Here is a 25,051-nt window from a genome sequence, read left to right as displayed (position 1 = left end):
TAGTTTTTTTATGATTCATCATTATTATGATATTTTAGAATTTTAAAGGCACACACTTTCTCGTGAGAAACGTTCGACTCACCATCTCAAATCTCACCATCATAATTTTCATATTTTTAATTTTCAGAGCTTGTTTTTAATCCGAATATAACATATTCATATGTTTTTGGAATCAGAAAATAATGAAAATTACGATGAACGTAAATTTGGATCGTTTCATATAAACACATTTTTGATTACAATGTTTAGATTTTTAATGACCAAAATCATTAATCAATTTTTAAGCCACCAAGCTGAAATGCAATACCGAAGTCCGGCCTTTGTCGAAGATTGCTTTACGAAAATTTCAATCAATTTGATTAAAAAATGAGGGTGTGACAGTGCCGCCTCAACTTTTACAAAAAGCCGGATATGACGTCATCAAAGACATTAGTCCAAATAATGAAAAAAATGTCTGGGAATATCATACCCAGGAACTCTCATGTAAAATTTCATAAAGATCGGTCTAGTAGTTTAGTATGAATCGCTCTACACACACACACAGACAGACACACACACACACACACAGACACACACACACACACACACACACACACACACACACACATACACCACGACCCTCGTCTCGATTCCCCCTCTATGTTAAAACATTTAGTCAAAACTTGACTAAATGTAAAATGTTGTCTTTGAACGAGTGTAATTTAAAGGCACAGTCAGCCTCCCGTAAACCATCATAGACACTGTCAGGCTTTTACACACAGTGCAAACACACTTTTATTTAAACACTCACCGCTTGAGGTGCCTTCCGTGAAGAGCGAGCAATTTTCAAAGAATTTATTTTTGCGTGGTTTATCTTACCCCTGAGCCATTGTGAACCCGTGTGATCCAGTTTCCTTTTTTCTAACAATTTAGTTGTCAGTTTGTGATTTCAATGCGACTCGCTGTAAGCTTATCTGCAATAGCACGTTATTGTATACCTCTGAATCTAAAACGCAACAAACGGCTGCAAGTCACACGAACTAGAGCGGTACGTGGCGGTTGACCGTTCAGAGGAACTGGCGCTATGTAGAACCGTCGTCTGCAACGAGAAAGACGTTTTGCCGCGTGACACGTTTCCGGGCTTTTCAGTCTTTGTTCAAACTTTCAAAACTTCGAATTGTACTGATCTTGTCTTGATGAAAAAAAAATCTTTTATGATTTAAGAATGTTTATGTAACAAGCTGTCAAGTTATTTTATTTACTTTTATTGCCTGATAGTCCGTTCGGATAGTCCACAAAAATAAATTCTTTGGAAATGTCTCATAGGATGTTCCCGTTCGGTGAGCGTTCAAATGCATGGGTGGGAGCCCAAAATTGTTCCAAGACTGAACTTTTTTTAAGGCCGGGGTCCAGGGGCCGCCAAGGCCCCGGCGGGGTCCAGGGGCAGCGCCCTGGTGGGGGGTCCAGGGGGGCGAAGGCCCCCGGCCGAAAACGAATTTTATGAATTTAAAAGGGTTTCTCTGGCCTCTCCTGAGTTTAATTCTGATAAATAAGAACCTTGTTGGAGATACAAAAAGTAACAAAAACTAAAAATTTTAGGGACCTGGCAAGCATTAGAAACAACAAAAAGTGCACTATCAGTCCATTTGGCATAACACAGTATGAGATGACTATCAATGAGGGCGCAGTCTATCAGTTCCATATCTTTATCTCTACACAGTATGAGATGATCAGTCAAAACTTAAATTAAAGGAATGTGGTTTTAGGTTGTATTCAATCATTATTCCTTCCGAAATCTCTTTGGGTTGGGGGCTGACACATCAGGGCTGACAGCAAGACAGGTATCTGTCTCTTTTAAGCCTAACCACCCAAAAAGGGTGCCAGTTTGACGTGTCAATGATGGCTTATGAGTTGAGACAGATTTCTTTGTTGAAGATTGTGCTGATGGCTGTTGTGATGCAGGGGCCTGTGATGATGGCTTTCGTGGAGCAGAGGCCTGTGCTGATGGCTGCTGTGATGCAGGGGCCTGTGATGATGGCTTTCGTGGAGCAGAGGCCTGTGCTGATGGCTTTCGTGGAGCAGAGGCTTGTGCTGATGGTTTTTGTGGAGCAGAGGCCTGTGCTGATGGTTTTTGTGGAGCAGAGGCCTGTGCTGATGGCTGCTGTGATGCAGATGCCTGTGCTGATGGCTGTCGTGGAGCAGAGGCCTGTGCTGATGGCTTCCGTGGAGCAGAGGCCTGTGCTGATGGCTTTCGTGGACCCGACTTCTTTGCCGAATGATTATGTGCAGAGGCAGAGTGAAGAGAGTTTGGTTTGCGTGAGGTAGATTTGGTACACAGTGGGTTGACCGAGAAGAGGCTGCTGTCTTTTGTTTGCCTTTCTGCAGTTTCTCATACGCTGCATCAATTCTCTTTTGTTTTCTTTTCTCCAGTAAGAGTTTTTTCTTTGTCAGAAACTGGGTATATGAGTGGTGAGCTGATGTCACAGCTACTCTCATCTGGTGTGACACCTCCATGGTGGAACTGGTTTTCTTCTGGGACCTCAGAGCATATTTTGTGAGAGCAATAGCCTCATAGTTTTCGCTTGTTAGGGCACTTCTGTCTTTTTCAATGATGTCGTCCATGATGTTGAATGTTCCTTCAACAAACGGCCCTGTGAAGACACTCAGGCATGCAAAGACTAGTCTGGAAAGTAGCGGGTACATCCGTTTGACAGTGTAATCTTTCTTCAGTAGACTGACCTTGTGCCACCAATCAAGGTCAACCCTGCCACTTGCAAGGTAGTCTGGCAGGTAGCCCAGCAGGTCGTCATTGGAGCAGTAATGTCTGCACTCATCACTGAATAACCCACTCTGCTCACTCGTGATGACATTTGGTAGGCTGGCAGCAAGTTGAATGAGTCCACTGACTGTGCTCTCCTCACTGCGGAGTTCTGGATCCAGGGCTGCCAGATTTGCTAAAGTTGGGTTCTCCAGAGGTAGCTTGACTTGCAGGAAACAGCATGCACCCTCGAAGCCTGCTCGCAAAGCATGCTGGAAAGGCACAATCCAGTGAGCTTGCTTTGGATCTTTCCTGTACTTGCTGAAGCTCTTGTATGCATATGGACCGACAGGAAGCCTTTTGTCAGCCACCTGCTTCTCCTTGTCCTTGCAGTCCACTTTCCTCAGAGATGAGGGACTGAACGACTCTGGCATGTCATCAGGTTTGATGAAAAGAGACATAAAGTCTCTTGTGATCCTGTACAGGTCGACATGCAGCTTGTGGACAAGGGGCCTCTCGTGCTGGTACATTTTCACGAAGTTCTGAAACTTCGGCAGTATCCCCCTGTAGACATCTAGCAGAAGTCTGGTCTTTCGTCGGTTGTGGAATATGGACAGCAGAATCCGGTCCTTGCGGTCAGACTTTGACGAATGGCAGCCCTTTGCCTCTCTGTGGATCTCTGTAAGACGCGCCGAGTTGGCAGCTGACGTCCCTTTCCTGGTGAGGACCTCATCAAAGATTTCCCTTGAGAAAAGCAAACATAAAGACATGTTATGTCAAAGAAAAACAAGTAAAAAAATAAAATAAATAAAAATAACAATAATAATAAAGATAGGGAGCAAAGACCGAGTGAAAAAGTGCTGTCTTTTCCTCCATCTCTCCCACAGATTTTCAAGAGAATACACTTTATACACTGAAAGCTAATATTTACCCCTAAGATGAGGGGGAACTAAACCCAGTTCAACAGCAAAGCTACTGTAAATATTCCGGCCTGCATTGTAAAAAAAAAAAAATAAATAATAATAACAATAAAAAGTCATTGCAAAACTTACTTGTACGCCTTCTGTTCAGAAGAACTGAGAAAGCCATAGTAGAACACCAGGAGAGGATCAAGCAGACTGAGGATGCGTTCTGAAACTGCCAGCATCTGCAGGAACCTAGACTCTACAGGTCTCAAAAGGGAGGTTGCACCATCCACATTCAGCAGTGCACATGTCTCTTTGAAAAGTTCCTTGGCTTTCGGGCTCAATTTGAAGTCGTAGAACAAGTCTCCTGCCAATGTTTCAAGGTACGAGTCAAACTTCTTGCAGAAGTCTTTTGCTGCATTTGACACAATGTGAACAGTATCTCCATGCACATCCAACAAGTGTTTGTTTTCCTTGCGAATGAGAGTCTCTACGCCACCTTTTTTCCCTCTCATGACATTGCAATTGTCCATGAGACAACTCACAACATTTTCCCATGGTAAAGTTTTTGAAGTGTCTTTTTCCTTTGGCTTGGATTTGCTAGCATCATCTTCAGGCTCACTCCTATCAAGCACCTCACCTACACCAGCAAAAATGTTCTGCGCAGTAGCATAGTTTTCCACAAAGCTGCCCAGCAACTGTGTTTTCACCTCACCACTCTTCTCACAGAAGTACCGAACTACAACGTTCACAACTTTATTGTCGGCATGATTTGTTGCTTCGTCAATGTTCAGGGAGAAGTGTTTGTCCTTTAAGGTGTCGAACAACTCAGCCTTCAGAGCCTCAGAAACACCATGTGTTAACGTGTATGTAGCAGTTTTTCTACACATGGTGACTGTGCTTAGGGCAGCTGGGTCTGCAGCCAGTGTTTTCGCAAACTGCAACAAATCCGGTGCCAATGAAAGTGGCAGACAGTGCTCCGCTAAAAAAGCACATGTTTTAATTTTAATATCAGTGGCACGATCCGCCGAAGAAATAGGCGCAACGACCTGTGAAGCTGTCGGTAACGTTGACGTATGTTTCTGTGATCGGAAAGCTTTGTCGTGATTAGGGTCAGTCGTGTGTTTTTCGAGTGCACGCCCTCCGTTTGCTCCGTATACAACTTTTTTATCGCACAGGATGCAATACGCAACACCAGCCTCGTCTATTTTTCGAAGCCAAACTTCGTACCTTCGGTTCAGCTTGTCCTCCTTCTCGAACCACTTGTTCAACCACTTATTAGTTTTCCCTTTATCGATGCTTCTGGCTTCGATTTCAGAAGTGATGAAGCGCATTTTGCCGACGAAAACAGCCCGAAAACCACATCCTCTGAACGATTCAAAATGGCAGACACAAAGCGGACGGAACCGGAAATGGCAATTGTAAAGTACGGATCGGATGCCGATTGAGTTACAAATTCGAACCGAAACAAAACAAACCCGCCAAAAAAAAAAAAAAAAAAAAAAAAAAAAAAAAATTGTCAAAATTTCTCTGAGACGGAAATCCGTCTGAGACGGAGGAACTCCCATCCATTTGAAATGGAAATATGCTTGCACTGTATGTAGAGGCTCGGGGAGCTCCGTGATGGTTTACAGGAGGCTTACTGTGCCTTTAACTTAGAGAGGATAGTTAGTATTAGTTACAAGTCTTTCTTTATTTACGGGTGCCTCATTGGCCAGCACGACAGTGTTCTGATACAAGGGAAACAACCGATACAAAACTCTTTTCTCCAATTCTGGCAGAAACTCATTGTTACGCCCCATTCTCTCTCTCGCGCTGCGCTCTCTCCCTCTCTCTCTCTCTCTCTCTCTCTCTCTCTCTCTCTCTCTCTCTCTCTCTCTCTCTCTCTCTCTCTCTCTCTCTCTCTTCGTTCTGATTATTTTCATATTGATCATATCTGTCCATGAAGCATCAGTGTTTTATAACGCAAGAATGTATGTATAGCCTACAACGTGTATATAGTCATGTGAATAGTATTTCTGCCTTTTCTTTATTTTAATTTTTAATTTTTTTATATTTTTTTTATAGTCCCTCTCTGGGCGAGGGCTGGTTGAAAAGAAGCTCGTTTATATTGCTTATGCCACAACCCTCGTAAAATAAAATTTGATTTGATTTGATTTGATTTGATCTCTCTCTCTTTCATTAGTGTCAACGTTGGTAACGTGTGATTTTACCGTTGATCACTTTACATGTGTAACCTCAATTAAACATGTTGCATGTTTAGCTTGCTCGATTTGTATGTTTTTTTATGGGTTTTTTATGTATGCTTACTTTGTCATTGTGTTGTTTGTGTTTATTTGCTTGATTGCTTATTTTGTCCGATAGTTTGTTTGCTGGTTTGTCACGTTCGTTTAATTTGTTTATTTGTCAGGTTGTTTTACTTGTTTATCATTTATTAGATATTTGTATTAGAAGTATAAGGACCGGTTGTAAGAAAAGGTGTAGCCTTAAACATCTATCCTTGAAAAATAAAGTTCCATCATCATCATCATCATCATCATCATCATCATCATCATCATCATCATCTCTCTTTCTCCGTCTGCCTGTGTCTGTGCCTGTGTTTGTCTTTATCTGGGTGATCCATATCTGATTGAACAATAACAGCTTATCTTTTGGCATATAAACAGAGGCAGTGCCTATCTATGGACTAAATATCTAAAAGTTTTTCCTTGACCAACATATATTTGTTGTGTTATGGTTATTTTGGTCAAATTCAACAGAAACAATATTGAGAAGCTTTGTAGGAAAACTGATTCCAAGCATGGAAAAATTAGCTCTAATCAAAACATGGGATATTTCACAACTCCTGTTCTAAAAAAAAGGAGAAAAAAAAGAAGTTTTAAACGGGTTCTTGACTGCCAAGAGATTCGAACCCGTGACCGCAAACGCAACGACTTGGCGGTCGGGCGCACCATCGACCCGGTGTAGCGATGTCACTTCTGCCCCTGTCACCTTTCTGATTCGGCCTCGTTGACCTGGTATAAATAAACTCCACACTGAACAAAACAAGCCTTAGCGTATCACCAATTCTTGTCCCAAATAGAAACATTTTCTGAGAGGATGTTAACTCCCCCCTTTAGTTTTAGACAAAACAAGCATTGACCTTAACGGGCAAAGTAGCTAGCCGCCCGTGGTGACACGGGGGTAGGACATGGATACCGTCTCTGCACAAACAGTTGACCTGTGACCTAATCCGCGACTTTAAGTCACGCTTAACAGTTTCAAACCATACTGAGAGAGAGCGAGAGAAAGAGAGAGAGGGGGGGGGGAGAGAAAGAGAGAGAGAGAGGGGGAGAGAGAGAGAGAGAGACAGAGACTTGAGAGAGAGAGAGAGAGAGAGAGAGAGAGAGAGAGAGAGAGAGGGGGGGGAGACAGACTGAGACAGAATGACAGACAGAGCTGTCAGTATCAAAGTAACAGATTAACAACAACCGTCGTCGCCGAGACCTTATTTTATTTTAGATAGTCTCGACTAACCACTGAGACGCCTGTACACCGTGCAACACCGCTTTCCTTACCCGAAGCCGTGACAACTGAACTTTGGAAGAGTACACCTCTTCATTACCTCCAGAGATCTTTCACTTCCAGCTGACTACCATCCCACCCACCCCCACCCCCTTGTCTCCCCCCCCTCCCCAGCCCCTCTGTGGGCAGAGAGGTGTCACCGTCAGCTAATTGAGGTCACCTGCACTCACTCAGAGCAAAACCAGTTGACCGTGTCTAATTATTGACACTAATAAAAAAGTGCAGAAGAAATAAAATAAAAAAATTTATAAAAAATTTAAATGAAAATAATAAATTAAAAAATATTAAAATAAAATGAAAGAGAGAGCCAGAAAGGAGTGCAGAAGAAAAAAGTGAAAGCTGTATGCTCGGATGAAAATAATAAACAAACAAATATTCGATCCATACCACGCACCTAAAGCGCCCTAAACGATTGAGCTATTGTGCGCTCGTCGAAATCAAGCCCCTCTTAGAGTGTATCCAGACCTGTTTAAAGCGCCCTAAACGATTGAGCTATTGTGCGCTCGTCATATCAAAACGGTGGAGGCGAATTCAGTATTAGAGCTCACAGTCCTGTGTTATAGCTGCCTTGTTTTGTTTAGCGTGTGCTGACAAAACAAGCCCCCTGCTCGTCAAGCGTTAAACGGTTTGTCTTTCGCCGCTAGCCTGCAGGCGAGTTGGCGTTGTTTATCTCTGGTGGCCACTGTTTATAATTCAGAATCTCGGAACCGAGTCTCAGTAAAAACTCTTGGAGAAGTCTGCAAAGCGAAGACCAGAGCTTTTTTGCTATGTATGTGGGGGTTTTGCAGACGACATTTTGAAGCATACGCGTTGCCATGACTGCATCAAAATGTTGTATTAAAAACTTCGATAAAGTATCTCAGTTGCACATTTTAGCAAGGTCAATCATTATGCTAATTTAAAATCGCTTCAAGCACTTATTGATTAAAACCAAAACTGTGAAATATAATCTGCTAACACTTTCTTTAATCTATCTAGAGAGTATTGCCAGGATGGTCACGTGCTTCCGTCTTAAATAAACGGGATTATGTATGAATGAATCGAGTTGCATTCACTGAAGTGGCCGTAACACAGGTTAAATAGCAATCTGTTTAACAGAGCTCTGTAAAGCACACAATCTCCCCCCCCCTCCCCAGCCCCCCAAACAGATTAACAAAATAAAAGAAGACGATTTTAGAAACAGCAGCCGGAGAGAGGCCCGGGGGGGGGGGGGGGGGGATTAAAGATTGGAATTTAATTATAATTGGATAATTCCGCCGCACTGCCAAGAAAAGTGTACAGTGTTTCACCCACTTTCCCGAAAATATATGCATCTGTGTTAAAATTGTCAAAATGGAGTTCCAACTTATCATCAGTGATCAGACATAATTATGTAGATAGATGATCAATGTAGGCTATATTATATCTCTGTTATCATGCACTACTGACTCAACAACACAAATACTTGCTGAATATAATATCTCTATTTGAAAGCATATCCAAAGGAACCTTTTGTCTCTGTTGATAAATATCGAAGTTCATTGCATTATCTTTACTCTAGACTTGTATTTCTCTGTCAGAGCACAGTATCGTCTGCTACAGACACCCAGCAGTAAGAAAGCATAGGCTCTAGCTGAATACATTTTATTTTTTTCTCGTCAAAAGTAGAAAATACATTCATTCGTAAAGAAGAACTAGGGTTTAGATGAAAAGGTTAGTCAGTGTAATATCATATATATACCAATAGATTAAGGAAGATTTTTAAGAAAGTGCTGATTGTGTTTTTTGTGGTTAGGCCTATCTTTTATCGCGAGTTCCGACAGTAGCGGCTCGGTTACTGCGGACCAGCATAACTGAGTTAACACAGAACTATTCTCAGCTGCACTCAACATGGAAAAAACCCTGTGTTAATTGTTTCAAGACAACCACATTTCAAGTTGTAACACTACTTTGAAACTTCTGCTTCTTGTCATCATTATAATCATTGCAAGGGCTCCAGGAACTGAGAAATGTTAAACACACTTAAAACCACGTAAATGTTACAGGAAGGCGCCTATACCGCCTATATGGTGCCACAGATTTCCGAATTCCTGCGGCTAGCGGCCGCCGTGACCTTGCAGGGCGGAACATCGAAATTTGCGCGGAATATTCAAAAAGATTAAACCACACTCACTTTTTTTTCTTGAAAACAGCATAAATATTGTTTTAAGCGTAATAAGTTTAACCTGTATGTATGCTGGAGGTGTAAATGCACTAACATGCATACTTTGTTGCTTGTAAGATGTAGTGTTCACTTACAAAACTTTGACAAGTTTGGTCTTTCGGTTGGCGGTGTAATGTGATTCTTATGTACCGGTTCGACATGTAGGAAACAGCAGTATTTAAAGGATTTCTTCCGCATTGAATGTTTCTTTGTGCAATCAGTATAGAAGATTGCAGAGAGTGTATTCTGATGATTTAAAATGTGTGTATTATTATTAAGCAGCCCTGATAGTACTGACTATGTCTCTTTCTACTAAACTGACTCAGTGTGTGACTTCTTAACTGTGCACATTTTCAGCCAGAAATTCATTTCTCTTCCTTGTCTTGCTTGCAAATTTGTTCTTTCCTGGCCGAGCGATAACATAAACACCCTGCCAAGGGTTGTGTTCTGCGATGTTTTAGAGCTCGGAAAGGCAGCAGAGGGCTTGTCGTCAGCTTTCTCTAAATGGATTGCTTGAGGGCTAATAAGGAAGGGATACTGCTATATCAGTGGTGGTTGTTGACATCTTGTATATATACAGCTTGCTGAATCCTAATGCATGGGCCAAAGAAGGAAACTCGGCTCCACTGATTTGATATGTCGAAATCAAGCCCCTCTTAGAGTGTATCCAGACCTGTTTACTTTAAACCCAAAGCAAGAGTACTTTCCCAAACAGTTGAGTGTATTTTTCAAAAGGTTGGTGTACTTTGCAAGCAAAGCCATATGGGCTAGGGAAAATGTACGCGTGGGTGCAAACGTGTTTGTGTAAGAATAGCATGTATTGTGAACACCTTCAGAATTTAACTCCTTCCAATACAACAGGGATAAAACAATTGTATTTACCTGTCAGTTTGTAGCATTATAACCAGTGTCTTCCAAACAGATTAATAATGAAAAGATGAACTTCGTGAAATAACATCTGCGGTTGACGGTGGCAAGTTCATTTTTACAATCATCTCAGAAAACATTGCTTCAGCACGGACTACAGCCTTTTCTTCTGGCAGGATTAGCTTTGCGGGAATGAACTTTATAATTCCTTGGCAGCTTTCAGCGGATTTCTTTGCAGCAACCTTGTCCAGGTGAGTTTTGGAACTGCAGTGTCGTTCGATGTCATATTTCCCGGTGTAACACGAGAAAATTACTCCCACGAGATTTTTACTCCGGAGTAAAAATGTCGTACGAAAATTGTACTCCCTTCACGAAAAACTTACTCCCCCATAACACGAGAAAATTACTCCCCACGACAGGTGTGTTCCGAGTCACATTTCGGTCGAAAATGTTACTCCCCTGACGAATAAATAACGAATAAATTATTCCACCCTAACACGAGAAATTTACTGCCCACGCCAGGTGTACGCAACTTTTACTCCCCTGTCCCCTGTTAGTCTTGGTGGTGGAAGGGGTGGAGGGAGGGTAGCGCGACATTTGTTTGCGCGAGATCACGTATCTTGGCATTATCCCTTCGCCCGCATCTCATTTTCGCGTACGAGATTTTTACTGGAAGTAAAAAAAAATGGGGAGTCAAAATTTCGTGGAGGGAGTAATTTGTTCGTGCCTTGTGGAGTTCTTTTCTCGTACGAAAGGTGTACTCGGAGTAAGAATTTCGTACGAAATTTTTACTCCGGAGTAAATATTTCGTGGAGTAAGAATTTCGTGTTACACCGGCACAGGCAACGGAGAAATCTGATTTACAATACTTGCAGTGTGCATAACTGTTTCCCACAGTAGACTCCACAATTCCTGGCTCTTTCTTATATTTCTCCAAGAAAATCTGCTGCTTCTGCTGTTTAGACTTGGTACAGTCATCCGATACTGGCAAAATTGTCTGCTTCATTTTGCCACGATTGTCACAGTCCAGACGATCGCACGTGCCAACAACTGAACGAGGTTTCCACAGCTGAAGACTCGCTGTCAGAGTTATCTCCCTTAGACCGAAACCGGTATCAGTTGTACCATTCCGTAATCAGCACACCAACACTGGAAAACGTATTCTAGACCTTTTCTCAGTCGTATTTTGTGCGTGTGTCGCGTATTGTCGTACTGATAATAATTTGGCGTACAAAATACGCCCAAATCGTACTGGTAAACAGTATCATACGGAACGCGGATCGTATCAACTGATGCATCAAATTGATGCATCCAAAACCAAGAATTTGATGCATCATTTTCACAATTTGATGCATCGTTTGGATGCATCAGAATTTTCGGGTTTTCCCGGAAAGTGCCGAGCAAAAAGCAACATTTGAACCGGAATACGAAGCGAAACGAACGTCGGAAAACGAAAGTTTGAGTCGAAGGTCAAGGGCGTCAAAACTTCGTGTGCACAGAAAACAAACCACAAACAAAACAAAAAAATGCCTTAAAATGCATAATGCCGTGACTTTAACTTGTTCCCTATTTAATGGTATGTTGTACTTGTACGTTTATTTTTGTTTTATCTAACCAATCTGTTTATATTCGTCAAAATGTCATTTCAAGTTTTTCCGTGCTCAGGCATTTCTTACGGAAAGACCGGAAATGAATGATCTTTCGCATGCATACAAAACCGAAAGTGATGCATCAAACTGATGCATCAAAATGATGCAACATTTTCTAAAAGGATGCATCATTTTCGTATCGGATGCATCAGTTTTGGAAAATGATACATCCTTTTTGAAAATGATGCATCCTTTTGTGAAAATGATGCATCAAATTGTGAAAATGATTCATCAAATCTTGGTTTTGGATGCATCAATTTGATGCATCAGTTGATACGATCCGCGTTCCGTAATATCAACCCCTCCACACATCGAGAGCGCCGCGGGACGATGTTTCAAACCCAGACATACGCAATGACAGTACCACATTCAATTGCAATTTAAGTTGAAAACGTCTTGTACAACAGCTGAAACGAATTAAACATGTTATCTGACTAGTGTACACGCCCATGCTTTGTAAAAGCTTCCATGCTTCGTATATACAGGTTTTAGGTCTCACTTAGCACATGTCTTCGAAATCTTTAGCACCCGCTTTACAGGGAATTTTTGTTCCTGGCCGGGTGCCAAAAAAGTGAAAAACTCTTCCGTTTGCACAAACCCTTGGCCCCACAATTCCAAGCTACTCGCCATATTTTGAGCTCAAGTGACCCCAGAGTACCAGAGATCAATCAATCAATATATGAGGCTTATATCGCGCATATTCCGTGGGTACAGTTCTAGGCGCTCTGCAATGATGCCGTGTGAGATGGAATTTTATATAAGGCCAGTAGATTGCAGCCATTTCGGCGCATATTTACCTTGCACGGCCTATTATTCCAAGCCACACGGGTATAGGTAGACAATTATTAACTGTGCCTAAGCAATTTTGCCAGGAAAGACCCTTTTGTCAATCGTGTGATCTTTAACGTGCACACCCAATGTAGTGTACACGAGGGTTCGGACACCGAAGAGAGTCTGCACACAAAGTTGACTCTGTGAAATAAATTTCCGCCGAACCTGGGATCGAACTCACGCTGATAGCGGCCAACTGAATACACATCCAGCGCGCTACCAACTGAGCTATATCCCCGCAGTCCCCAGTCCCCAGTCGACAATCAGTGACTAGACTTTCAAACAACCACAAGAGCGAAACCTAAGTATAGCCGGCGGCTACAAAAAACACCCTTCGATAGTACTGACGATCGACCTTGGGTACTTTACATTCATGGGGTCAAATTTGTCCAACCATGTTTTTAATTTAAACTTAGAAATTTGATTCATCCTAAAAATGTTTTCCTTCTCATTCAAGGGACATAACCACTCGGTACACGTTTTCGAAGAAATCCAATTTTGGGGTGAATTCTAATACATTTCACCACCAATGTCCTTCACATGCAAGAAACTGACATGCTTTACGTCCTGAAATAAGTTCACTTCTTTATTTTGACCAAGAAACAACATTTTAGTCTTGAGTATATATCAAAATCGTAATGTGACCACAGGGGCCAATCTCAAATCGTGACACCGGCTCGCTGTCCACATGGGTAAAAAGATATATTTTAAGTTCACAGGTCATTTATATAGTAAAAACCCTTGGGGATACTTTCGGGTGGTCTCCTTAGACAGGTGGTCTTTTTAGACAGGTGGTCTTCTTAGACAGGTACGCGTGGTCATAATGGCAGGTTCGACTGTATCAGTATCAACTGGCCGTGGTCGAGTTTCCCCGTTTGTATTTGTGTAGTGTACGTTCTGTCGACCTCACACGGTTCGAGTGTTCAGGAGGAAAAAAACCTCACAGTGTCACTCTTTTGCCGTGTTCATAAACAGACAACTTGGTCAACAAAGTGTGACCACCGTCCCCACCTACCCCCTCCCCCCAACCTCAGTTACCCCCCCCCCCCCCCCCCTTGTCCCCTGTCCTTTCAACCACCCACCCTATTGTCTATGATTGTATGTGTCTTGTCTAGGTTTGTGTGTGTGTGTGTATGCTGGTAAATGATGTGTATGCTGTATGTTATGTTTATGTGTATTTAAAATGATTTTTTTATTTTTTTTAAAAATTGTTCAACAAGTCCTTGCTAAAGACCCCATGTTGTGAACGACAAACGAGGATAGTTAATGTAAGTTACCATTCAAGAAATCGACGAAAATTCGTAACAGGCACATGTTGATTTTAATTATCAATGAAACCTTCTTTCTGCAACCATGGAAACCGGCAATTTGTTACACACTAGAAACAGTGTTTTTTGTTACCCAGCTCGTTATGAATGAAAATTCGTGAAAATTATGACAATTTTTGTTTGTTTAGCTGGCTTGGGTATTTATTATGTTCTACCATTCCTACTGATGTATGTGTGGTCAATTAATTGGCGGTCAAAACACCGATAAGTGTCTGCGTCAATTTTGAGGGATTTCTTGACAAAAAAGCTCTGTATCCCTGCAATGACCCAGTGGATTGCAGCTAGAGAGAGCAGGAGAAAGAGAGAGAGAGGAGCCGAGAGAGCAGAAGGAGAGAGAGAGAGAGAGAGAGAGAGAGAGAGAGAGAGAGAGAGAGAGAGAGAGCAGAGAGAGGGAGAGAGAGAGAGAGAGAGAGACATTTTATTGATTAAACACACAAGGTTCATTTCAACGGGGAGGGGGGGGGGGGGGGGTCAGTAATACATGCCGTGTGTTTGTATATATGGACAATCACCCGGTTTTATCTCTTTCTCTCTAACATATATACTCACACGAACGCACGCACGCTCTCACTCAGAGAGAGAGAGAGAGAGAGAGAGAGAGAGAGAGGGGGGGCAGAGACACAATGAGAGAAAGATGTGTGAGAGAGAGGGGGCAGAGAGAGAGAGCGGGTGGGGGAGGGGGGGGGACGGAAAGAGAGACTCGGAAAGAGAGCAAAGAGAGACTCGGAAAGAGAGCAAGTTGTAAGATTGTATCAGCCAAGCACCCAAATTCACACGGCGTTACAGTGGGCAGCAGCTGAGCCGTTTCACAAAGAAACGTGCCGTGTGTTGGCCCGGTGTGAATCACTGAGTTCTATATATATACACACACATTTTAGTGTGTGCGTGTATGTAACTCAGACTCACCGAGTTGTAAGAACAGTCGGCCTTCTGTCGCTCTCAGTGTATAAAGTTAACTCGTCTTTCAAACGGAATACGTACGCTAAAGGTAAGTGAACATACTATAGCTATTTTAGTGGCGTCGTTGACACTTTTCAAAAGAGGCCACTGATTTCGCGTTGACCGGTCTCTGACCAGTCTTCAAGAAAGCATAGATATGCAGCAACAAGTTTCTGCTTGAAGTGGAAGTGTTCTTTATAAAGATGGGTGGAAGATAGTTATCGTATTCTCAACGGCAAAACATACACGCTTTTCAGTTTCCGTTGTGTTACAGGCATACTATCAAGCACACCATGGAATTTTGTTTTGAACGCTGTTCACGGAGGTAATCTTATAGCCTCGGTATCTGTACTGCATGCTTTGCTACGCTCTGAAGTTTGCGAGAGCTTAGGAGAGCTTGGAATATCGACAGGGGTCCTAGTGTTGATTGCACTGACGTGAATTCTCCGCACCCGCCGGTGGGACGTTTTCATCTTTCGCCGTGTTGATGTTTCGCGGCTTCTCGGCCTCGTTTGATCTAGTATAAACTCTACACTGAACAAAAAAACCCACCCTTCGATAGTACTGATGAGCGACCTTGTGTACCTTACATTCATGGGGCCAAATTTGTCCAACCAATTTGTTTTATTTAACTTAGAAATTTGATTCATCCTAAAATGTTTTCCTTCTTACTCAAGGGACGTAACCATGCACTCAGTACACGTTTTCGAAGAATTCGATTTTGGGGGTGAAATCTATTACATTTTACCACCAATTTTCTTCACATGCAAGAAACTGACATGCTTTTCGTCCATAAATAATTTCACTTCTTAAAGGTCCTTGTCTACATTTTTATACCGAAATCGCCATTTGACCATTAAAATGCAGAGTCTATTATCTACAATTATTATCAACAATACACCCCCTTTCGATCAGGAAAGACGAAGCCAGTGCACAGGCGGAAGGTATCGTCCACTGGACTACTACTATCACAGAAAGACTACAAGGTACGTCACTCACCTTCGAGTCTTCTGTGTGCTTGGAGTCGCTTCCTGGGGAAAAATATTGTTCAAGACGGTTTGCCTCTTCCTACAGTCTGTGTAAGGTCAAATAAATACAGTTGAATGATTGTTTGAACTGTTTGTACCTTTCATTTTCAGCTTCCGTCCGTTGCAGGTTGTTTTTAACCATCATTTGGACGAATCTTCGTTTGCGAGCCGCTATTATCCACTTTGCGTCAAATCATGCATCCGCACCGAATATGCATACCAGCGCTCATTGGCCTAAAACATATGTAAATATTGTGCAGCAAAGGGAAGCTACCCACGGGAAAATAATCATCGAATATCCTGTTATTAACCAATGAGCGCTGGTATGCATATTTTTCTGTGATAGTAGTAGTCCAGTGGACGATACCTTCCGCCTGTGGCCAGTGTAGCCGTTTGAAAATTCATTGTAGTATTCGAGCGTAGTACTCATAGTAGGATATCCTTATTTGGAAAATGACAAGCGCAAGTGCTCCAGTGTCAAACTGTTGCTGCACTTGTTTGAGCGTGGCTATAAGCATAGTGACATGAATTTGATTGTTCAGTATTTTTAGGCAAAGCACATGTTCTCAGCAAACAGAAAACAAAATATTGGAAGCGTGAGTCACGCTACCCAAAAATAAAATCTGTTTTTACATATATTTTTTTTCCATAACTTTTTTCCCCATGTTTCATTCATCATCTGACATAACTTTTTAGCGAAATCTAACCATAAGATTATTGAAAAAAAGCAAAAATGTAGACGACCACCTTTAATTTTACCAGGAAACAACATTTTAGTCTTGAGTATAATAATGTCGAGGGGGAAATATGTACACAGGCGAAAGATGAAATCGTGACACCGGCGGAAACGCCAGCACGGTTTGCACGTGCATTTTGCGATTTGTCGGCCCATGAACTTTCGTCGCCTGAGTGGAGATGTCTTGTGAGAAACCGAAAAGGCTAACATGCGTCACGTCACACGCGGACGAATAGGGAATTTTGCGGAAAACAGTCTTGCTAGTACTGTGTTCATTTTATGGTAGTCAGTTTAAAAGGGTATCGGGATAATATTTTGTGAGTAAAGCTTAAGAGAAAGAGGTAGCTCTCATAAAAGCTGAGTCACAACGCACACATTCTTACGTGTTGAGGGGGAATTCATAGTCTCATTGGTGTTTGAGTTGTTGTTGTCAATTATACATTTTATATAGTTTTCTATGCTTTGTTATGCCGAATTCAGAAACTGAATAAAGAGAGGAGAGAGCGCTGTGGCAGTTTTCCAACTTTTGATTTTGACCCCGACCTTGTTCTAACGTCTCCCAAATTAACACATTATGACTAATCATTCCGAATCATACACACTTTGAAGGCAACACGAACAAGGTTTGGGTGACAAGCTTTCTTTGATGATAAGTATATTTGACAGCAAGAAAAACTGTAATTTCTTTTGCTGGAGGGCATATATACAGTATTTCAAGTGCTGAACAATTACAGGGTGGGGTATAAACACTCACTCTACGCCGTATAATTGTACGTAACGTTTTGTCACTCAACTGTTCTCGTCGCGTCCTGGTGTAAATATTTGGCTTGTTGGAATGAAACAGAGCGGACACTTACATAGCTCGCCTCGCCAGCACACGCTTGAGGGGTATTAATGTCTTTGTCATCAGCCGTGCCAACTAACTTGTATTACGGGTGGATTGACTCAGGGTGTGTTCCTTGGCGTAATGTGTTTAGCCGTCAGCGACATTGTCGGGTGTTACAATGTGATGACGGGGAAGCGATAGGAAATGGATAATAATTGTTCTTGGTTCGTGAGTACGAGTACCTGGTACTTGTTGCTTTTCTTTTGTAATTTGTGTTCTCTTCTGTTTTTGTTTTGTTAAGTTTGATTTGTTTTGTGCTCATAAGTTTCGTTCTGTTTTGTTTTTGTGTTATCTTCTGTTTAAAGTCAAGTTTTGACTAAATAGTGTTTTAACATAGACCAGGAATCGAGACGAGGGTGGTGGTGGTGTGTGTGTGTGTGTGTGTGTATGTGTGGTGTGTGTGTGCGTTGTGTGTGTGTATGTGTGTAGATCGATTCAGAGAAAACTACTAGACCGATATTCATGAAACTTGACATACAAATTCTTCCAAGTGATACCCCCAAACTTGTGTTTTGCTCAGAATCACTGGGCTTTACTGTTGATGTTTTAGTTTGAAGCCGACAGATTGACTTAATGTTTTTATATCGCAGCGCTTCACCTGTTCAAGCGACTTGTTCAAGTTTGATTTGTTTTGTGTTCGTTAGTTTCGTTCTGTTTTGTTGAACATCGGTATAGCCATGGACACGTCAACCCAATTACTGCATGACACATCGGGTTGAAAGACATGTCTGGTGCACTTTCGAAATGAATTTGTATTTTATTAGAATGGCCTCGCTCGCCAAAACGTCTGCGCCTCTAAAATGCCTTTTACTTTAATTTTATCACCGTCTTTTTTTCGCACGATTGGATCCGTCTTTTGACTAGAATTAAATCACTCGTCTCTGCGTGTGCGGATGGCCTTGCTGAGTTATAGGCAGCGAGGTTATAATAGGCTTATATGATATTGAATAGATATGGTAAGGGTTATTTTTGATATTGAAGAAGGTTATGTTGTAAATTCAGGACGTTTTTCTGCTCAATCTAAGCCTGTGATTTTGCAGAATTTGATCTTGTAAGAATAAGTCATTTTGGTGACCATTCAAGTTACGGAATGAACTGTACGGATACGTTTCATTAAAGGCGCCTCCCGTAAACCATCACAGACACGGTCAGGCTTTTACACACAGTACAAACACCCTTTCGTTTGAACACTCACCGCTTGAGAACATCCCAGGTGCCCTGCGTAAAGAGCGAACAATTTTCAAAGAATTTATTTTTGCGTGGCGAGCCGGATTGTCTGATCAGACAATCGGGCGGCGTGTTTTGGCGCTAGACCTAACTTTTAAAATCTAAATAAGGCCAAAAAAAAAAATAGGTCTGTTTACGGTAACATAGGCCAAAAAAATAGGGTCGGTAGGTCGGTTTTTTTCTTCTTTTTTTTTTTTTTTTTCCTCCAATAAACCATATTTTTACGTTATTTTGCAAAAAAAAACAAGATTTTTTTTTTTTTTTTTCTTTTTTTCACCAAATGCCAAAAAAAAGTCTAGGGTCGCGCGAAAAAAATAGGGTCGGTCGGGTTACCGTAAACAGACCTATTTTTTTTTTGGCCTAATAAATTGACAGATAGTTACACAAACATTATTTAATCATAAAAGAATTCTTTTTTCATCAAGACAAGAACCGGTACGGTTGGCCTAGTGGTAAGGCGTCCGCCCCGTGATCGGGAGGTCGTGGGTTCGAACCCCGGCCGGGTCATACCTAAGACTTTAAAATTGGCAATCTAGTAGCTGCTCCGCCTGGCGTCTGGCATTATGGGGTTAGTGCTAGGACTGGTTGGTCCGGTATCAGAATAATGTGACTGGGTGAGACATGAAGCCTGTGCGACAAGATCAGTACAACTCGAAGTTTTGAAAGTTTTGAAAAAAAATAGCCCGAAAGTGTGTCCCGCAAAACGTGGTTCTCGTAGCAGACGAATGTTCAGCATGTCGTCAGATTTCTTTGAACGGTTAACCGCCACCGCTCAGTTCGCAGCCGTTTGTTGCGTTTTAGATTCAGAGGTACACAATAACGTGCTATTGCATACAGCGAGTCGCATTGAAATCACAAACTGACGACTAAATTGTGAAAAAAAGGAAAGTGGATCACACGGGTGGATCTCACAGCTCACGGGTTAGATAAACAACGAAAACATGTGTGTGGTTTACGCGAGCTAGATAGCCATTCAAACGAACTGTGTCATTTAATGATACTAAATTCTATTGCAAGTGTGTTCCATAAGGTTAGAACGGCTTTTTTCATTGGAAGATTTAAATCGTTTTGTAAACCATTTGAAACATACTGGGGCTTTAACATGGTGTGTAGAAGGAAAACGTCAGCACAACAAAGAAGGGAGACAACTATGTGTATCTTACGTATGCGACGCACTGATCTGAAAATAATGGATAGCGGACAGCCAATGAAACAGCGTAACCAGAGTGCCGCCATCTTACTGCACCGTACCACACTGACAAATATAGGTCAAAGGGAAATAATCGTAGTTTCGAGAGTTGACAGCAGTCTTCTTTCGCTGTATCGAACGGTGTCCCAAGATGGCGGATCCGGTGGCGTCAATGTTTTGATAGCCAATAAGAAGGTACGCGCAATCCAGATATTTTTAGATGAGTGATGCGCCGTATGCAAAGGGAAACAACAAGGCAACTATTTTCCTCGATCAAACGACCAAATTAATTATCTATGATTTATTTGTGGCGATCAATTCGTCAATTTATTTCACAGGAATTATTCTTTGCTTCGATATAAGTGACTTTTATCAAAAACAAGTCAAAAATACCACAGGATTGTGAGCTATGAATTCACAACGCCAAAGTTCAACATTGCCAAGAAGAATGGACCCTGTACACATTTTTTCCAACTGGCATCTAACATTTTCACCTCTCGTCTGTCTGATGCAATAGTCCAAACCAAGGGGTAACCGGAGAGCACATATTACTCAATTTTTGTAGAGCGTAGCAGACACAAATAACGCCCGCAACAGCACTGTAGTTTGCCCAGGCCAAAATATCTCGGTCACTCCGACCACAATATTCAGTCGCCACTTTACACCTGGCCATCAACAATGTAATCGCGACCAGCATAAAACCTGACGGCTGTCCACACCTGAGTGTCTAACTTCAAGTTGGAGAGGGAACCTTCAATGTGAAGATTTATTGGTGTTAGGAGACTGTCTCCATTCGGGAAGAGACAGACACTTCCCCTGTACAACTGTTACACTTCTTCTTCTTCTTCTTCTTCTTCTTCTTCTTCCGTGGAGGACTGGGTTGATACAACGAATAATGTAACAAAAACGAATAATGTTACAATTGTTACATTATTCGGGGGCATCACTGGGTTCTTGCGAACGTCTCAAAGTCCTGCGGTGATCACACTGAGTGGAGAAGTGGTGGTGTGTGTGTGTTGGGGGGGGGGGGGTGCGTACTGTTAAAGGAAATGCGGATACTTTTATTGTGATATATATGCCTTTACAGCTCTGGTTTCACGAACTGAACCGATCCGTTCTGCCTCAACACCTTTTTGACAGCGACAAACACAACCTCGCAAGGATCTCTTTCTCTCTCTCTTTCTTTCTCTCTCTCTCTCTCTCTCTCTCTCTCTCTCTCTCTCTCTCTCTCTCTCTCTCTCTCTCTCTCTCTCTCTCTCTCTCTGCCTCTCTCTCTCTTTCTCTCTGTGTTTATTGTTTATTCCTTTGCTCACCAGCCGACAATTCCATTTGTTTCGCCGAGTGCTGGAGGTGGGGGGGGGGGGGAGGGGGGGGGTTGTTACGTACTGTTAAAGGTTATGCGGATAATTTTATTGCGACAATCGTCACTGCCTTTACAGCTCTGGTTTCACGAACTGAACCGATCCGGTCTGCCTCAACGCCTTTTTGACAGCGACAACAACAAAAAAAACCCACTGTAAAGGATTCTCTCTCTCTCTCTTTCTCTCTTTCTCTGTTTCGCCCTTCCGGCCTATTCGGGGTAGTTTGTTTATTCCTTTTCTCACCAGCCGACACTTTTCATTTGTGTCCTCGCGTGCAGGGGGGGGGGGGGGGGGGGGGTGTCTCAAATGCAGACGATGTTTCTCACGCGAGACAGAACGGCCTGTGTAACGGGGCTCAGTTTTTCACGTTGTTGATCTCGTATAAATGACTCCACACCGAAATATCCCCGCTCCCTTCCAAAGTACTAATGAAACTCAGTACACGTTTCCGAAGGAATCACATTTTGGGGTGAAATTTCATCACCAATTTACTTCACTTGCAAGCAACTGACATGCTTTTCTCCCTCAAATAAGCGAACCTCTTAAATCTGACCGGGAAACGTGACAACATTTCAATCTTGGGTATATCGAATGCGAACACTATTTTGTTACACCTGATTGAGTTAGTCAAAAGTGGGTGCATTCCCTTTAGGTGCATTACCTGCAGGCATGTTTCCTCTTTACAGGGAATGCACTCTGGTGCATTTCCTGTAGTTTTTCTCGAGTCTCGTGGGAGGTCACGTGACGCTTTGCTACACCCTAAACAATATCGTTTGTTTCCAAAGTTTGTTGATCTAGAAACGTTCCGTCTCAAACATACACCCCCAAAGTGCAAAACAGATAGCTGACGTCACTATCGTCACAACTAATGAACCCTAATTACGACATTACTCAGATTGGCGTAACAGTATTTCAGTGGCTTATCAAAATGAAACTGAAACTCGGCAGTTTACGGTAGTCTACGGTAGTTTACGGCAGTTTACGGTAGTCTCGTGCAGGATACGAGACTGAGTGTAATCTGTTTTCCTAAAGGAAATACATCCGGGTACATTCGATGAACACAGGAAAAAACGCCTGCAGGAAAAGCACTCACAGTGGATGCACCCGCTTTTGGTCGAATTAGACCCCTTCTGCCTTAATCACGCCGTATAAACGGTTGCACCGACTGAAAGCCGCGGGATCAGGACAAGCGAGGTGAGTTTCTCCACAAAATTACAAATCTCTTCTCTTAATTAGTAGATTATCATATAACTTTTGTTTACACTTTGAACTTAGGTATTGTAGCATCACATCATCGATTTTTTTCATTGATTGCATTTACGTGTGAATGTTGAACTGTGATTATTTACACTTGTTAAAGCGCATTTTTGTAAATTTTGACTTTCAACCTTCACCACCAAAAATCAAGCTTTCGGACAAACCTACAGACAATTAAGATGTAATCAATGATTATTTATTGACCATTGGGTTAAATTTTATTAGCTAATGTTACATGGTTACTTCATATTTTACGGATATGTAAAGACACCAAACGTTTGACGGTTGCACACCACGGAAGAGCATGGTTGCACGTCGCGACAATATTTGATTGCCAGCGGTTGTGCACCATGGGACATTGTCCTTCTAAATTTGCCAGTAATATCAAGTTATATTTGGTGAATGTCTCAGCTCTTGTTTTGTTATGTTGTTATAGTCCCCCACCACCTTTATTGCCGATGTTCTGTGCGTTTTTGTACGATCCGATAACTCCAAATTTTGCTTCTCTGCAACCCCCAACCCCCACGATAGCGGGCTACCACCCCCCACCGATCCCTTTTCTTCTTTATTTGGTGTTTAACGTCGTTTTCAACCACGAAGGTTATATCGCGACGAGGGAAAGGGGGGAGATGGGATAGGGGAAGGGGGGGGGGGGAGATGGGATAGAGCCACTTGTTAAGTGTTTCTTCACACCGGTGACACTGTGACGGTTCCCCTACGCTTTGTGTCCGGTGCCCTGACCCTTTGTGTTCGGTTCCCACTCGGTTCCCACACGCCAAAATTCGCGGACAAAACATCCATTTATGGTAGTATTACGCAATGTTGCTCTCTGAGAATGGTCTTGTTAGATCTGTGAGTGTTTACACTACATGCCTAGGTGCTGTTGGATTGAAGGTTTTTGATATTTTAGCCGTTATTATGTAGAATGCCTTCCACTTTACTGCAAAACTGCATAATTCGTAGCATCGGCAAGAAATATCCTACCAAAAAATGCCTGCTTGGAACTGTCGTTGGTCCAGCAAAAAGTTCAACATGTCTGTAGCAGACAGCCCAAGTTTCAAGATTGTAGGGCCATCCAAACAGCCGTAATAATAAAAACAACAAAAGTAGTCAGTGAAATTGGCTGTGTTCGGTCCCCACACACTTTTGTGACGTAGGCGTGACGGTTCCCATAATTCATTGTGTCGGTCCCCACTTTCTGTGTCGGACCCCACTTTCGACCTAATTTCTCTGTGACGGACCCCACAACCAGCCTATTTTGTGTCGGTCCCCACACCTTCTTGGATTTATGACTTGCCGGTTACTTGTATCATTGTATTCATTGAATCTAATTGTCTCGGAGTTATTTTTCAGCAAAAACCGGCAAGGCAGCACCTTTTGTGATACCAAGTAAGTCAGATGACATCAGTATGTGTGTGTATGTGTGTGTGAGAGAGAGAGAGAGAGAGAGAGAGAGAGAGAGAGAGAGAGAGAGAGAGAGAGAGAGAGAGAGAGAGAGAGAGACTAACTTTATTAGTTTATGCCACAAATAATATATAACATTATTTATCTCTGGGACGGTTCCCAGTATACCAGCAAATTATGTGTTGATCCACCCACACCTTCTTGAACTGGCCTTCCCAATATCTACTCTTAGTCTTAAGGCCTTGGAGATATGCAATTTGGCACATTTTTAAAATAAAAGATCCACCTGTCGTATGTGAGATTCAGTTTTCAGAGCAAAATGCTGCCCAGGGACTTCTAGTGGTGATTGAAAAAAAAAAAAAGAGTACTTGCCTGTGTCAAGTATGTGTCTTTATCCACGCTTGTTGTAAGAGGCAACTTTTCCCAGCTCCTTGTGTTCATGACTGCTTTCTCTTAAAATTAATTACTTTATGACAGTCAGAATACAATGGAACAAGGCTACATAAATCCTGACAGCCTACGACAACGGCCCGACTAAGGCTCAACACCGCGCCAATAAATTCAGCATTGGGCCAATGTTGGGCCATGATTGCTCCGTTTTCGTAGGCTATCAGGGTCAAAGATACATATTGGTAAACTAGTAAAATACATGTTCAGCATCATCAGCAATACCACAAAAGGATTAAAACAAGAAATTCCTCCGATAGGAACTACACCCCCGTCAAAGGGAAATAACCTTCTCAGTTGGTGGCAGTGAGAATGGTTATTTCCCTTTGACCAACGGGGGTGTCCGTCTATACCAGGCCTTGTATAATTTTAATCCACCAATAACTCCCTAACCGTGTGTTTGACTGGTCCCAATTTTTGTAAGGACCGTCTCAGGAATGTATAGAACCTGTTCACCAAGTTTGGTGACGATCGGTCCTTTCATTCTTGAGATCTACTTGCGAACACAAACACA

At 42.2% G+C, this 25,051-nt stretch overlaps 1 protein-coding gene across 7 annotated transcripts in view; it reads left to right on the top strand.

Annotated features, from left to right (window-relative positions):
- LOC138967437 (uncharacterized) overlaps positions 1-25,051 on the top strand; it is a 74,015-nt gene that overhangs the window by 33,004 nt on the left and 15,960 nt on the right. Inside the window, exon 1 of one of the 7 annotated variants that reach the window (XM_070339982.1) lies at positions 14,899-15,051. The exons of 1 other annotated variant lie outside the window; for it this stretch is intronic. The gene's annotated coding sequence lies outside the window, so the exon portion shown is untranslated. Of the gene's footprint in view, positions 1-14,898; positions 15,052-17,601; positions 17,821-25,051 lie in introns of those variants that run through there. 5 more of the 7 variants (XM_070339989.1, XM_070339992.1, XM_070339990.1 and 2 more) reach the window with 5 other exon arrangements.

This window comes from Littorina saxatilis, linkage group LG5 (genome assembly GCF_037325665.1).
Source record: "Littorina saxatilis isolate snail1 linkage group LG5, US_GU_Lsax_2.0, whole genome shotgun sequence".
Lineage (NCBI taxonomy): Eukaryota > Metazoa > Mollusca > Gastropoda > Littorinimorpha > Littorinidae > Littorina > Littorina saxatilis.
This window is presented reverse-complemented; position numbering and strand designations above follow the sequence as displayed.